This window comes from Cervus canadensis, chromosome X, assembly GCF_019320065.1.
Source record: "Cervus canadensis isolate Bull #8, Minnesota chromosome X, ASM1932006v1, whole genome shotgun sequence".
Taxonomy (NCBI): domain Eukaryota; kingdom Metazoa; phylum Chordata; class Mammalia; order Artiodactyla; family Cervidae; genus Cervus; species Cervus canadensis.
This window is the reverse complement of record NC_057419.1, coordinates 104,458-121,454: the sequence shown is the minus strand read 5'-3', so window position 1 is coordinate 121,454 and position 16,997 is coordinate 104,458. Positions and strand designations below refer to the sequence as shown.

Sequence of the window (16,997 nt, the reverse complement as noted above, 5' to 3'; positions counted from 1 at the left end):
TATGCAAATACTTTAAATGATGGATTGTACACCTCCCAGATGGTCAAAAATTCTAAAAGCCTGAAAACAAGAGTTGCTGGGCATGGGAAACAGCGAAATCTTGATGTAGAGCTATTGAGTGTGCACTGGTACACTGTCTTTGGAGAAAAGGCAAACATTGGCATTACATAAATAAAAAGTTAGATATGCACTTGGATTAGCAATTCTCAGAGGGAATCTAAAATGACTCCCATGAACTATACAGTGCATGGAATTCTCCAGCCCAGAATACTGGAGTGGGTATCTGTTCTCTTCTCCAGGGGATCTTCCTGATCCCTAGGAGCCGAACCTAGGTCTCCTGCATGGAAGGTGGATTCTTTACCAGCTGAGCTACCAGGGAAGCCTGAGACCTTCTGTGGACTTTTACAAATATTACATCCTGGAGTGGGAGGGGGAGAACAGAATGAACACACCTACCGCATAAGTTTACGACCTACCTGCATAAGATTATGAACAAAGAAAACGAACCTCTATGAATAATACGGCTATGAAAGTTGACTACCACTAAATCCAGTAGTAATACCTGTGGATTAGGAAAAAAATTGGGACTCACATGGTAAACAATTCACCTGCAATGCAGGAGACCCGGGTTCGATCTCTGGGTCGGGAAGAGTCTCTGGAGAAGGGAATGGAAACTCACTCCAGTATTCTGGCCTGGACAATTCCACGGACAGAGGAGCCTGGCAGGTTGCAGTCCGTAGGGTGGCTGACAGCCCCACAGGACTGAGTGACTGAGACTACAGAGAAGAAAGCACAGCCCGAGAAACAATTCCAGCTGCGACGGGGACGTGGGATCACCCGAAAGGAGCTCTCCTTTTCCCAGGTGGCGCTCTCTCTGAAAGTCACTCAGTCGTGTCCGACCAGAGGCTGTCTGGCTCCTCTGTCCTTGGGATTCCCCAGGCAAGAATACTGCAGAGGGTAGCCGTTCTCTTCTCCAGGAGAATCTTCCCCAGGAACTGAGCCTGGGTCTACCGCATTGAAACAGGCTCTCTAAGCCATCAGGGTCGGAGAAGGCAACGGCACCCCACTCCACTCCTCATGATGCCTGGGAAATCCCATGGACGGAAGATCCTGGGTGGCTGCAGTTCATGGGGTCGCTAAGAGTCGGACACGACTGAGTGACTTCACTTTCACTTTTCACCTTCATGCATAGGAGAAGGAAATGGCAACCCACTCCAGTGTTCTTGCCTGGAGAATCCCAGGGATGGGAGAGCCTGGTGGGCTGCCGTCTATGCTGTCGCACAGAGTCAGACACGACTGAAGCGACTTAGCAGCAGCAGCAGCAAGCCATCGGGGCAACTCTAATCAGCAAACGGGAAAAGAAAATAAAGCCGTCTGCCAATATACAAGGCCCGGGTTCCGTTCGTGGGTAGCGGAAAATCTGTGATTTATTTCCTCAGTTGTGTCTGATCGGCCATCCTGTCTTCGCTTGAAGAAGCCCATTGTGGTTTTATGGATATTGGGTTTCCCTTGTATCTCGGCTGGAAGAGAATTCACCTACAGTGCGGGAGACCTGGGTTCCATCCCTGGGTTAGGAAGATCCCTGCACAAGCAGGAGACTACCCACTCCACTATCATGGCCTGGAGCATTCCATGGACTGCATAAGAGGTGTGAAAAATACGAGGAGCAGGAAAAAATGTGAAAAATTCAAAGAGCAGGAAAACGTGTGAAAAATATGAACATCATGAAATGGTGTTAAAAATACGAGGAGCATGAAAAGCTCTGAAATATACGAGGAGCATGATAAGGTGTAAAAAATACGAGGATCAGGAAAAGGTGTGAAAAATACGAGGAACATAAAAAGGTGTGAAAAATTCGAAGAGCAGGAAAAGGTGTGAAAAATACGAGGAGCATGGAAAGGTGTGAAAAATTCGAAAAGTTGGAAAATGTGTGAAAAATACGAGGAGCATGAAAAGACGTGAAAAATTCGAAGAGCAAGAAAACGTGTGAAGAATACAAGGAGCATGAAAAGGTGTCAAAAATTCGAAGAGCAGGAAAAGGTGTGAAAACTATATCAGCATGAAAAGTTCTGAAAAATATGAAGGTCGTGAAATGGTCTGAAAAATACGAGGAGCATGAAAAGGTCTGAAAAATACGAGGAGCGTGAAAAGGTCTGAAAAATATGAGGAGCATGAAAAGGTTTGAAAAATACGTGGAGCATGACAAGGTGTGAAAAATACGAGGAGCATGAAAAGGTGTGAGAAATTCGAAGAGCAGGAAAAGGTGTGAAAAATTCGAAGAGCAGGAAAAGGTGTGAAAAATACGAGAAGCATGAAAAGGTGTAAAAAATTCGAAGAGCTGGAAAATGTGTGAAAAATACAAGGAGCATGAAAAGGTGTGAAAAATTCGAAGAGCAGGAAAAGGTGTGAAAAATATAAACAGCATGAAAAGGTATGAAAAATATGAAGGTTGTGAAATGGTCTGAAAAATGCGAGGAGCATGAAAAGGCATGAAAAATACGAGGAGAATGAAAAGGTGTGAAAAATAGGAAGAGCATGAAAGGTGTCAAAAATACGAGGAGCATGAAAAGGTGTGAAAAATATGAAGAGCATGAAAAGGTATGAAAAAAACGAGGAGCATGAAAAGGTGTGAAAAATAGGAAGAGCATGAAAGGTGTGAAAAATACGAGGAGCATGACAAGGTGTGAAAAATACAAAGAACAGGAAAAGTGGTGAAAAATACGAGGAAAATGAAAAAGTTTGAAAAATACAAAGGGCAAGAAAAGGTGTGAAAAATACGAGGAGCATGAAAACGTGTGAAAAATAAGAGGATCATGAAAAGGTGTGAAAAATGAAAAGAGAAGGAAAAGGTGAGAAAAATACGAGGAACATTAAAAAGTGTGAAAAATACAAAGGGCAGGAAAAGATGTGAAAAGTACGAGGAGCAGGAAAAGGTGTGAAAGTTACGAGGAGCATGAAAAGGTGACAAAAATACGAAGAGCGTGAAAAGGTGTGAAAAATATGAAGAGCGTGAAAAGGTCTGAAAAGTACGAGTAGCATGAAAAGGTGTGAAAAATACGAGGATCAGGAAAAGGTGTGAAAAATAGGATGAGCATGAAGAGGTGTAAAAAACACGAGGAGCATGAAAAGGTGTGAAAAATATGAAGAGCATGAAAAGGTCTGAAAAATATGAAGGCCGTGAAATTGTCTGAAAAATACGAGGAGCGTGAAAAGGTCTGAAAAATACGAGGAGCATGAAAAGTTGTGAAAAATACGAGGAGCATGAAAAGGTGTGAAAAATACATGGAGCACTAAAAGGTGTGAAAAATATGAAGAGCATGAAAAGGTGTCAAATATTTGAAGAGCAGGAAAAGCTGTGAAATGTTCGAAGACAATGACAAGCTGTGAAAAATCCGAGGAGCATGAAAAGGTCTGAAAAATACGAGGAGAATGAGAAGGTCTGAAAAATACGAGGAACTAGAAAATGTGTGAAAAATAAGAAGAGCATGAAAAGGTGTGAAAAATATGAAGAGCATGAAAAGGTGTGAAAAGTTCGAGGAGCATGACAAGGTGTGTAAAATACGCAGAGCATGACAATGTGTAAAAAATATGAACAGCATGAAAAGGTGTGAAAAATACGAGGAGCATGAAATGGTGTGAAAAACACATGGTCTGTGGCTGTGGGATAGACATTATCATTCACATGGTCCGTGGCTGTGGGGTAGACTTTATTTTTCACATGGTCCGTGGCTGTGGTAGTAGACTTTATCTTTCACACGGTCCGTGGCTGTGTGAATAGAGTTTATATTTCCCACGGTCCGTGGCTCTGGGAATAGACTTTATCTTTCACACAGTCCGTGGTTGTGGGATAGTCTTTATCTTTCACACGGTCCATGCCTGTGGGATAGACGTTATCTTTCGCATGATCCGTGCCTGTGGGATAAACTTTATCTTTCACATGGTCCGTCGCTGTGGGAGAGACTTTATCTCTCACACGGTCTGTTCCTCTGGGACAGACTTTATCTTTCACACGGTCCGTGGTTGTGGGATAGACTTTATCTTTCACACGGTCCGTGGCTGTGGAAATAGACTCTATCTTTCACACGGTCCGTGCTTTTGGGATAGACTTTATCTTTCACACGGTCCGTGGCTATGGAAATAGACTCTATCTTTCACACGGTCCGTGCCTGTGGGATAGACTTTATCTTTCACACGGTCCGTGGCTGCGGTGTAGACTTTATCTTTCACACGGTTCGTGGCTGTGGTGTAGACTTTATCTTTCACACGGTCCGTGTCTGGGGGGTAGACTTTATCTTTCACGTGGTCCGTGGCTGTGGGAATAGACTCTATCTTTCCCACGGTCCGTGCTTCTGGGATAGACTTTATCTTTCACACGGTCCATGCCTGTGGGATAGACTTTATCTTTCACACGGTCCGTGGCCGTGGGGTAGACTTTATCTTTCACACGGTCCGTGGCTGTGTGATAGACTTTATATTTCACACGGTCCGTGTCTGTGGGGTAGACTTTATCTTTCACACGGTACCAGGCTGTGGGAGTAGACTTTATCATTCATACGGTCCATGTCTGTGGGAATAGCCTTTATGTTTCACAAGGTCCGTGGCTCTGGGAAGAGACTTTATCTTTCACATGGTCCATGGTTGTCGGATAGACTTTACCTTTCACACGGTCCGTGCCTGTCGGATAGACTTTTTCACACGGTCTGTGGCTGTGGGTTAGACTTTATCTTTCACATGGTCCGTGGCTGTGGGAGTAGTCTTTATCTTTCACACGGTCCATGGCTCTGGAATAGACTTTATGTTTCACAAGGTCCGTGGCTCTGGGAATAGAATTTATCTTTCACATGGTCCGTGGCTCTGGGGTAGAATTTATCTTTCTCATGGTCCGTGCCTGTTGGATAGACTTTATCTTTCACATGGTCCGTGGTTGTGGGATAGACTTTTTCACACGGTCCGTGCCTCTAGGACAGACTTTATCTTTCACACGGTCCGTGCCTGTGGGATAGACTTTTTCACAAGGTCCGTGGCTGTGGGATAGACTTTATCTTTCACACGGTCCGTGGCTGTGGGATAGACTTTTTCACACGGTCCGTGCCTCTAGAACAGACTTTATCTTTCACACGGTCCGTGTCTGTGGGATAGACTTTTTCACAAGGTCCGTGGCTGTGGGATAGACTTTATCTTTCACTCGGTCCGTACCTGTGGGATAGACTCTAACTTGCACATGGTCAGTGGCTGTGGGAATAGACTGTATTTTTCACACGGTCCCTGGCTGTCGGTAGACTTTATCTTTCACACGGTCCGTGGCTGCGGGGTAGACTTTATCTTTCACATGGTCAGTGGCTCTGCGATAGACTGTATCCTTCACACGGTCCATGCCTGTGGGATAGACTTTGTCTTTCACACGGTCCGTGGCAATGGGATAGACTTTATCTTTCACATGGTCCGTGGCTGTGGGAATAGACTCTATCTTTCACACGGTCCCTGGCTGTGGGGTAGACTTTATCTTTCACATGGTCCTTGGCTGCTGGGTAGACTTTATCTTTCACACGGTCCGTGGCTGTGGGATAGACTGTATCTTTCACACGGTCTGTGGCTGCTGGGTAGACTTTATCTTTCACACGGTCCGTGGCTGTGGGAATAGACTTTATCTTTCACACGGTCCTTGGCTGTGGAGTAGACTTTATCTTTCACACAGTCCGTGGCTGTGGGATAGACTTTATCTTTCACGCGGTCCATGCCTGTGGGATAGACTTCTTCACACAGTCCGTGGCTCTGGGAATAGAATTTATCTTTCACATTGTCCGTGGCTGTGGGAGTAGTCTTTATCTTTCACACTGTCCATGGCTGTGGGATAGACTCTATCTTGCACATGGTCAGTGGCTGTGGGAATAGACTGTATCTTTCACACGGTCCCTGGCTGTGGGGTAGACTTTATCTTTCACACGGTCTGTGGCTGCGGGGTAGACTTTATCTTTCACACGGTCCGTGGCTGTGCGATAGACTTTTTCACACGGTCCGTGCCTGTGGGATAGAGTTTATCTTTCACACGGTCCGTGCCTGTGGGATAGACTTTATGTTTCACACGGTCCGTGGCTGTGCGATAGACTTTTTCACACGGTCCGTGCCTGTGGGATAGTGTTTATCTTTCACACGGTCCGTGGTTGTGGGATAGACTTTATCTTTCACACGGTCCGTGCCTGTGGGATAGACTTTATATTTCGCATGGTCCGTGGCTGTGGGATAGACTTTATCTTTCACACGGTCCGTGGCTGTGGGATAAGCTTTATCTTTCACACGGTACGTGCCTGTGGGATAGACTTTATCTTTCACACGGTCCGTGGCTGTTTGATGGACTTTATCTTTCACACGGTCCGTGTCTGTGGGGTTGACTTTATTTTTCATACGTCCCGTTCCTGTGGGATAGACGGTGGGGCCACTGCATGTATGTGTGTATGTGTGAGTGTGTGTTTACATATGTGTACATACATGCATATAAATATATGCATGCAAATAAATATTAACTTTGTCTGCTGAAAGGCCCAGGAGCAAAGATACCTCAGTAGCAATGAACACATGGATCTGTGTTTTTTTAATACCATTCCCCACTAAAAGGAAACAGGGCTCCTGAAAAATGGCCAGTTCTTGGGCCAGGGAAGAATAGATTCAAGATGAGCTTGGAATATCTCATAAGGACGTGCTCACAGAAATCGTGAATCCGCGTCACAAAAACATGAGAATCAGCTTGAAGGGGTTCCCCTGGCCAAGTCTGGGGTGAGTGACTATCAAACGTTTACGGACAGTGATGAACTATAAACTATTGAGAGAAAAAAGGAATCTATAAGCGCTTACTATTAATGAGCACATAAAGAAATGAGGGGGAAAGGAGAGATCTATTTACAGCAGAATGTCAAGTGCCAACTGGTAAAGGCAGAATATACTGGAATTTTGTACATTTTGCAACCATCACAGAGAAAATGAGTTCAAGCAAGAATCAGCAACAGATGCTCAATCTAGGAGAAAGTTCAAGGAGGGGCAGAATACTTGCATGATCTCAATGTGTTTCCCACAGATTGCTTATTAGTTGTAAGGAAAAAAAAAAGTAACTCTACAGTGAAGACATAGGACAAACACTAGACAGGGTGATGGAAATTAACATCATTAATGTGAGCAAATCAGCATCACTTATGTGATATTCCAGCCAGGAATGCATCACCTAAATCTAATTACTAGGAAACATCAGGCGAACCCCAAAGAAAGGCTATGAAAACGTTCCAGATGAGAGGAGATTAAAGAGACCTGAGCGCACAATGCAACACCCTACCCTAGGCTGGATCCCAGACCCGGAGCCAGGCTGAGGAACGGGAAGGGGGCTAAAAAGGGCGTAGCTGGGTCCACGGACAAGACGAGAATCCAGAGGAAACGCACTGTGTATTCGGGCTTTACCTGCTAAGGGGGCCATGGCGTATGCTACTGACTCGCAGATAAGTCACAAAATACGTGTGCTCATGGCCACATACACATAGATACGGGGCTTCCCTGGCAGCTCAGTTGGTAAAGAATCCGCCTGCAATGCAGGAGACCCAGCTTCAGTCCCAGGGTGGGGAAGATCCCCTGGAGAAGGAAATGGCAAGCCTCTCCAGTATTCTCATCTGGAGAACCCCAAGGATGGGGGAGCCTGGCGGGCTACATTCTGCGGGGTTGCAGAGTCAGACACGACTTAGCAACTAAACCACCACATGCATTTACACTTGCACACACAGTCTACACACACACAGAGGGTGCCCAAGGAACAAAGCAAGTGGGGTAAAATGTGAATAATGGGTGAGACTGGGACAGGGAAGCGCTCATCTGTACCGTCTGCACTCTGTTTTTTGGCTGCCCTGCGTCCTCCTTGCTGAGGGCGGGCTTCCTCCAGTTCAGTGAGTGGGGCCGCCCCTGTCGTGGCGCGTGACTTCTCATCCCGGCGGTTTCTCCTATTGCAAAGCCCGGACTTCAGAGCACGCGGGCTTCAGTACTTGTGGCGCGAGAGCTGAGTTGCTCTGTGGCTCGTAGGATCTTCGTTTTGTGACCAGGGACAGAACCTATATCCCCTGCATTGGCAAGTGCATTCTTAACCACTGGACCCCCAGGAAAGTCCTACTATTCTTACTGTTTAAACATTTCAGGACACCTAAAATTATTTCCAAATGAAAATTATTTTTTTTTAAAAAAAGAGCCTGCTATCAACATAATTTGAGCAAGACAAAAACTAATTGGTTTAGGTTAGCCTCCGAGAGTGTAGGTTAGTAGCTAAATAAGCCAGAAATTCACTTTAATCTAGATCTAAAAAATATTGCAAGCCAATCTTAATCAAATGACTTTGCTATTTAATATTTATAAGGCCATTTGCTGATGCAGTTTTAATACAATAGCTTACAAATTATAGTATAGTCAGTAGAGTAGGGAAATTTAATAAATAGTGATGACTGAGCAGCGCGCCGTGGATTAGCTGAGCACCTTCCCGACAGCCTTGAAAGGAAGACCTGCTGAATGATCAGAAAACACTGGGATTCCCGACTAATCGCCCCTATAGATTTGAAATAGATGTTTCCGTTACATTAGTCTTAAAATTAGATCACATTTCTCTTTTGTATTTCAGAATGATGTCTTGGGACTTCCCTGGCGGTCCAGTGGGTAGGAATCTGCCTTCCCAAGCAGGGGACGGGGTGTGATCCCCGGTCAGAGAACCAGGATCTGTGCCGCGGAGCAGCCGGGCTTGGAGCGGCAGCCGCTGGGCCCAGGCGCCCTGGAGCTGGCGCGGGGCCACAGGAGAAGGCTGCAGACCGAACCCGGAGAAACCCGTGTGCCTCAGTGAAGACCTAGCACAGCCAGAGTCTAAATAAAATAATATCTTAAGACCAAAGGTAGTATCTTCTGAAGTTCTCGTTTTTAGTGCTTGCCTTTATCTAGATATTAATGTTGAGATTCCTAGGGAAAAGAAGACAGAAGTAAATATTTTGGGCCCTGTAGAAACTTAGCATCCTTTTGTTCACAGAGAGATACAGAGGCTGGCATCAGAACTTCTTTATTTAAATATTTGCTTCCTAAGGACTAATGTAAACAGAATATACCCTATTGCTTTATCTGTATTCAGACAGCTTGTATCCGCTGGCCAGCTATGCCTTTCTCAAGGAGCTGAGGTTGGATCCCAGATGGATCCCAGGGGTTAGTTTGCATAACATGACTCCAGGCTTTATTTTTCTGTATTTGTTTTGTTTTAGTGGAACCTAATTTGTTATAGATCTGAGATAGTGTTACTTCAAAAGCTTCCTGTTAATATACTGGAACAAGAAAGTATAATTTATGAATTATCTACTATTTATAGTTGAATGCAATGAGCTGATTCTTTGCTTGTTTACTTAACAGGCTAAGTCTATATAGTTGTTAGTGGCTATTAGTGAAATAGTATTTGTTGTTTTAAAAAATGTTTTTAATTCCACCCTGCATTTCACATGTATTGGTTTTGTATAAATACATTTCTGATTAGGATAGGACTTTGAAAAGCCAACATTTCACTTCTCATAATTGCCTGCAGAAACACAAGCAAAATTCGATATCAGTATTCTGGGGTAGACATCAAATCATGTCTCACAAACACAATGTACTTGGCTCTATTAGCCTGTGGTGATTTCAACACTGGAAGGCAGACAAGAAGCAGAACTGGAAGCACCGAGGGAAGAAGGAAATGCAGGAGAGAGGAAAAGAACAAGGAGGGAAAAGAGACGAGGAAACAGCAGAGGACGGAGAAACAGAGAGCCAGTGGGAAAGACGGTGGAACAGCGAGGTGGTAAGAAAAGGGAAGAAGGGTTCGGAGGTAAAGAATCCGCCTGCCAACGCAGGAGGCACGGGTCTGACCCCTGGTCAGGGGACGTCCCACCCGCCAAGGAGCAGTTAGCCCGCGCGCCCCAACTGTGAGGCTGCGCTCTAGAAGCCAGGAGCCCCAGCTCCTGACTCTGCTGTGACCTGGAGCTGCGCTGGGCGACTAGAGACGCCCCCACAGTGAGAAGCCCGCAGCCCAGCCAGAGAGCCGCTCCTGCGCCCCAGCGGGGAAGAGCCTGCCCAGCAGCCCAGACCCAGCACAGCCAGGATTAACCGCATAAAAATAGCACGGAAATGTTATATCTTCAGAAAAGAGAACAGAAGAAGATAAAACCCTAATTCAAAAAGATACCCGCACCCCCATGCTCACAGCAGCGCTGTTCACAACAGTGAGACGTGGAAGCAATCCAATGTCCATCCACGGACGAAAGGATGCAAAGGTGTGGTGGGAACGTAAATGTGCAGCCACTGTGGAAATGGAAGAGAGGTTCCTCAGAAAACTACAGCTAGAGCTGCCTTAGGGTCCAGAACCCCACTCCTGGACACACGTCCAGATAAAACTGTAACTTGAAAAGGTACTTGCACCCCTATGCTCACCGCAGCACTCTTCACAAAAGCCAAGACATGTCAATGGATGCCCATCAACAGAGGAATGAATAAAGAAGATGCAGGGTGTGTGTGTGTGTGTGTGTGTGTGTGTGTGCGCGCGCGCGCGCGTGTGGACACACAGTGGAGTACTACTCAGCCCTAAAAAAGAATGAAATAATGCCACTTGCAGCAACATGGATGGACCTAGAGATGATCGTCCTAAGTGAAGTAAGTCAGACAGAGAAAGATACCACACAATATCACTTACATGTGAAATCTAAAGTTGAACACAAATGCACACACCTACAAAACAGAAATTGACTCACAGACATAGACAAAAAACTGGCGGTTCCCGAGGGGGAGGCATGGTATGGGAGGGACGGATTGGGAGTCTGGGATTAGCAGATGCAAACTGCTATATACAGAATGGACACCGAGATACAGCTGTGTAGCTCAGGGACCTATATTCAATAACCTGTGATAAGCCATAATGAAAAAGAATACCCCAGAAAAGAATGTGTGTGTACATATATATATATATATAAACACACATATATATGTACACACACATATATGTATAACTGAATCACTTCACTGTACGGCAGAAATTAACACAGCATTGTAAATCAAGTATATTTCAATAAGCTTTCTTTAAAGGAAGAAAGGGAAAAGAACGAGGCAGAGAAGCAAGAGTGGGAGATGAGAATTTCTCTCTTAGCTGGGGTTTATTGAAAAGACCCTGAACTGGAACCTCTTTATTTACATTCTGGTAAAAGGGAATACAGTGTGAGATCTGCAGGGAGAGAGGGTGGTTTCCTATTTGGCCATTGCTCCTGTTTGTTTAACACATATTTGTTTTGTATTAGCTAGAACTTAGCTTGCATGAAGGTATTCCCTTATACTTGTACAAAATGCAAACTTTTTTTAGAGCTAGATGGTAACAACAGTAGATGACTGGGCTGAACTGGGTGACGCAAGCTGCCTGGAACGGTAAGAACCGGCCGCTATTAATGAAGCAGCTTTCTTCTGGTTGTCACTCGGTGCCCTGCTTTGAAGCGTCCTCTGTGGAATGGTTTTAAACAAGCTCAGACAGAACTTGTCACAGTATCATATAACTGCTATTGAACAGTTCTGAGCTTTGAATCAGCCGTGTATCCTCTGTATTAAAAAAAGAAAACGAATCTGTCATAAAAGTGCATGAAAGTTGACAAGACTTTCTCTAATAGCTATATTCTGGGAATACATATTTATGAACATTTTTTTCAACACTAGCTTGGAAAACACATACTACTATGCTCAGATTGTTTAAAATATGAACCCCTGACGTTAACAATCATAACAGCTTACTTTGCAGCTAAACCTGTGGTTTATTCTGACCCTCAAGCTGCCTGTAATGTCCTCCATTAAAGAAAGAGGCTGTGTTTGTATTTCCTTTCAGGGTTTTAAGTTATGATTAAGTATAGACATTATTCAAAATAACTGTCTCAACTTGTCTTAATGTTTATATAATTTCTTTTCAGTATTTTAATTTATGAGTGGATACAGACATTAGTCAAAATAACTGTCTCAATGTGTCTTGTTTGTAAAAATTTCCAAACTATATCAATTATTCTCTAATATTTTCTCATTAAGGGGTTCCTGGTGGCTCAGATGGTAAAGAATCTGCCTGAAATCCAGGAGACCCATGTTTGATCCCTGGGTTAGGAAGATCTCTAGGAGAAGGGAATGGCTTTCCACTCCAGTATTCTTGCCTGGAGAATTCCATGGACAGAAGAGCCTGGTGGGCTACAGTTCATGGGGCCACAAAGAGTTGGACACAACAAAGTGACTAACACTTTCACTTTCTAGAATAAATTGTATCATTGTTTCATTTATGACAGGGTTTATTTCAGGATTCCCAATATGAGAATACACAGACATCTAGAAAAACACTCCACTATGTTATATCCTTAACAAACAGTTATACAATTCCAAGAGTGGCTTTCACATAAAAGACAACCATCAATGTTACCACTGTCCTTTGTGTTATTTGCATAGCCTTCACAATCACATCTACAGTCTTCTTTGTTTTCCCTCCAAATAACACTATTGCCTTTTAACCAGGGTCATCGGGGCGTCCCAGGTAGGTCAGTGGTGAAGAATCCACCTGCCAATGTAGGAGACTCAAGTTTGATCCCTAGGTCGGGAAGATCTCTTGGAGGAGGAAATGGCAACCCACTCCAGTATTCCTCCCTGGAGAATCCCATGGACAGAGGAGCTTGGCGGGTCACATGGGGTCACAAAGAGTCAGACATGACTTAGTGACTAAACAATAACAACATCTGAGGCAAAATGATCTGAAGATAACTTTGCCATCAATTAAGTTTCACTTCCCTGGTAGCTCAGCTGGTAAAGAATCTGCCTGCAATGCAGGAGACCTCGGTTCAATTCCTGGGTCGGGAAGATCCTCTGGAGAAGGGATAGGCTACCCACTCCAGTATTCTTAGGCTTCCCTGGTGGCTCAGATGCTAAAGAATCCGCCTGCAACACGGGACACCTGGGTTTGATCCCTGGGTTGGGAAAATCCCCTGGAGGAGGGCATGGCAACCCACTCTAGTATTCTTGCCTGGAGAATCCCATGGACAGAGGAGCCTGGCGGGCTATGGTGCATGGGGTCACAAAGGGTCAGACACGACTGAGCAAATAAGCATACAATCTAAGGTTCACTGTAATTCATGAGTTTCTAATTCTTGTACTTAACACTCTGTTTCCTCCCATCTCTGCTTGTGACATTTATTTCAAATGAGACCTAAATACCAAGATTAGCTTACAAATTAAGACCAGAGTCAAATGTATTAGAACATAAAAACATAGATAAGAAACTAGAGAATTTTTGAGCTGATGAAAATGTTAAAAATAATGTATCCAACATTTTAAAAGAAACCGAAGTCCAAGGATGTGAAAAGACTTTCCAAATCTTGCATAGCTAGTTGGGGCCATGAAGCTAGTTGTGAGAATAAGTAGAAAGCAGGCTAGGTACACTTCATAAGAAAATAAACAAAGTCTCGGCAGAAGCTGAAGCTCCAATCCTTTGGCCACCTGATGCGAAGAGTGGACTCATTGGAAAAGACCCTGATGCTGGGAAAGATTGAAAGCAGGAGGAGAAGGAGATGACAGAGGATGAGATGGTTGGATGGCATCACTGACTCAATGGACATGTGTTTAAGCGAGGTTGGGGAGATGGTGAAGGACAGGGAAGCCTGGCGTGCCGCAGTCCATGGGGTCACAAAGAGCTGAACACAACTGAGTTACTGAACAACAGCAACAGCTTTTCACAGTATTCCCAGGGGGTAGCCTCGTCCAGGGAGCAATGCCCGTGAGATCTTCTAGCACCGTTGTGGGCTGTAATGCCCGCTCAACTGCCAAGGCAGCTCCTTCGCCACAAGCCAGAGCCCACAGGTTGTTTTTTTTTTTAATTTCAGCATCACTTTGAATATATGATCTGTCCCCAAACTCCACAAACAGCATCTACACGGAACTACTAGAGTTAGAACTACTAGACTCCTAAATGTTTTGTCAACAGAAAATACCAAGCTTCCATCAAATGCATGAAGAAAATGTTTTAAATCACGAAGTCCATTCCCTGGTGTTTCTTTAATGAGTCAGGAAGCAGAAGGGGGAGGAAGGACATGTCAGCGAGAGCACCACCTCTGTGACTAAGAAGAGGGGAAAACCTGCCGGTCAGCAAAGTGAAAATCCCCTTCTATTTTAAGGAACACTCTCTCACTGGAACCAATCACTCCAACGAGTAATTCGGGTTGGATCATATCCTCTTGGGAGTGCTAACTTTCCAAAGAATAAGCCTTTGATGCATCAATGAAAAGCGAAAAATGTTCTCTGATAGCTGAGGGGATCACTTGTTTCCAAATGGCCTATGTGTTCTGCTGGTGCGGTGCCGGGAGCAGACGACCCGGCGCTCAGCCAGCTCCCGGCTCAGCTCGGGGAAAAAGCCTCCAGCACAGCTCTCAGCCCCAGCCTCCTCGGGGACTTTTCCCCCGCTGGCCTCACAAGGCCTCCGCTGGCCTCGTCGTGGGGCAGAGGAGTAGATCCGATGGTGCTCTGAAGACTTGGTCAGCTTTCCGGGTGAAATCATGATGGTGCAGTGAATTCAGGCTGGACCGAGACATTCATGAGTAGTTGCTGTTTGACGGCTCACCCCCATGGAGGCGGGCCTAACAACCCACTCCAGTATTCTTTCCTGGGAAATCCCATGGACAGAGGAGCCTGGCGGGCTACAGTCCATGTAGTAGCAAAGAGCTCACAGGACATGACCCAGAACAGTATCTATTGTCCTTGGGGAGGAATTACAGGTCCTTTTCTTTGCTTCACAGCTACATTATTATTTGGGCTCTTTTGACTGTTTTCCTTTGCTTTCCCACATTCTCATTTCTCTGATTAAACTTATGCTTTGACCTAAATATTTCACAGACAAAAGGCAGGCCAGAAACATGGTGGGTGGGGCAAGGAACACAGGGTCCTGTTCCGTCTCACTAAGATGAGTGTGGTTTTGAAAATTCCCCATCATTCCTGCACCCATTCATTTCATAAGCATTCATGAAAACCCCAGGGATGGACTTCTAGAATGCAGACAAAGTGGACAGGAAGAGATAGAGTTGGGAGGAATTCTGAGTCTCAGACTCACCATGACCTTCTTTGATGTCCCATGAAAGACTGTATCTCACAGCGGGATGCCTAAGGTCTCAGCTGAATGATTAGTTGTTCTCTGAACTGGAATGTAATAACATGTTAACTATGTGGACTCTACCCGTCGGACACATCTGAAGACCTGTGTGCACACTCGGGCACGTCTGTAGAAAAACAGCTGGAGAGCAGGGTTTAAATGATGGTGGAGGGCAGTGGTGTTGGTGAGTCTTACTGGACACTACTGGAATGAGCCAGGTGGCACTCTATAACCTATAAAGGATTCTAATGCACACGTCTTCTGCTCTGTTTGCTATGAAATCCAGGCAAAGGAACCAGCTACACTCAAGAAGAACTTCAGAAGTATCAGGAACTGAACAGTGAAAGGGGGATTCCAACTGAAAATATAGATAATGTCATAGAAACAGGTAAAGCTCCAGACAATGACAGGTATCCAAAATGAAAGACATCACTAGAACATTCAATTCAAATTACCTATTGGCAGAGATGTCTTTAATAAGAACTGTTTTGTAATAATCTTTTGAAATATAGGCATGTCAATGATCATTTTCCCCCTTATTCATTCTCTTTCACAGACAGTTGTCCTCCATAAGAACAGTGAAGAGTGGTTGGGTGAGTAGAAATATGACACATACAACCTATTTTTTTCTCAGTAGGTTAACACTTTGGGGGCAGGAGGCTTACTGCTTTAAGAATGGGATACAAACATAGTGGAATATTACTCAGCCAGGAAGACAAAAGAAATAGTGTCATTTGCAGCAACATGGATGAAGCTAGAGATGATTTTACTAAGCAGAGTAACTCAGAAAGAGAAAGGCAAATATCATATGCTATCATTTCCATGTGGAATCTAAAATACGATTCAAATGAACCATTAAAAAGCAGAGACAGACTCAAACACAGACAAAATTAATGGTTACCAAAGGGGAAGCAGGCAGGCAAGGGGTAGATTCGGAGTTTGAGATGAGCAGATACACACTAAAATACATAAAATAAACAACAAAGACCAATTGGAGAGAGCAGAGAACTATACTCAATGTCTTCTAATAACTTTAACACACTCTGGTCTCCAAGGTCAGGATATTGATGTCCGTTGACTCGAGTTGTTGACAGAAAACGCAACAATAGTGGTTGACGACTAAGTTATGCCCCCTTCGTGGATCACCGCCTAGTGTGGTGAAGGGGCTGGCATAACTCAGGGAAGCTATGAGCCATTTCATGTAGGGTCACCGAAGACAGATGGGTCACAGTGAAGAGTTCTGACAGAACGTGATCCACTGGAGGAGGGAGTTGCAAACCACTCCAGTACTCTTGATGTGAGAACCCCACAAGCTGTGTAAATTGGCAAACAGTTATGACACTGAAATATGACCTCCCCCGCCCCCCAGGATGGAACGTGTCCAATACTGCTACTAGGGAAGAGTGGAGGACAGCTACTAGTAGCCCTGGAAAGAATGAAGCTGTGTTCACTAAGGTCTCAACCAAGCAAGCCAGCCTAACGCAAGAACTAAAACTAAGAAATAGAAAAATTAACAGAGCAAAAGGACTTCCCTAGGGGTCCAGTGGTTCAGAATCCACCTGCCAGTGCAGGGGCCACACAGGGAATCTTGATCCTGGAAGATCCCACAAGCTGTAACAACAACAAAGGCTACACAAACTCTGCCTGTGCTCCAGAGCCTGAGCAAGAAAACCATCACAATGACAAGCCCTGAGGCCATAACTAGCAAAAGGCAGAACACAGCAGGTAAGACCAAGCGTGTGCTGTAAAACTGGGGAAACAAAAAAAAACTTAGCAGAAATTATAAGAAGTGTGACCACTGAGATACCCCACGAAAATACTTTTTAAAAAG

General features: G+C 44.6%; 1 long non-coding RNA gene across 2 annotated transcripts; it reads left to right on the top strand.

Moving 5' to 3' along the window:
• Window positions 1-2,066: 2,066 nt before the first annotated feature.
• LOC122435881 lies at window positions 2,067-15,759 on the top strand. Of its 2 annotated transcripts, XR_006267720.1 has the most exons (4): window positions 2,067-2,087; window positions 7,549-7,551; window positions 15,453-15,554; window positions 15,723-15,759. It is a non-coding gene; the product is annotated as an uncharacterized LOC122435881 (long non-coding RNA). The 2 variants fall into 2 exon arrangements; XR_006267721.1 differs by lacking the exons at window positions 2,067-2,087; window positions 7,549-7,551 and adding an exon at window positions 14,525-14,555.
• Window positions 15,760-16,997: the final 1,238 nt, after the last annotated feature.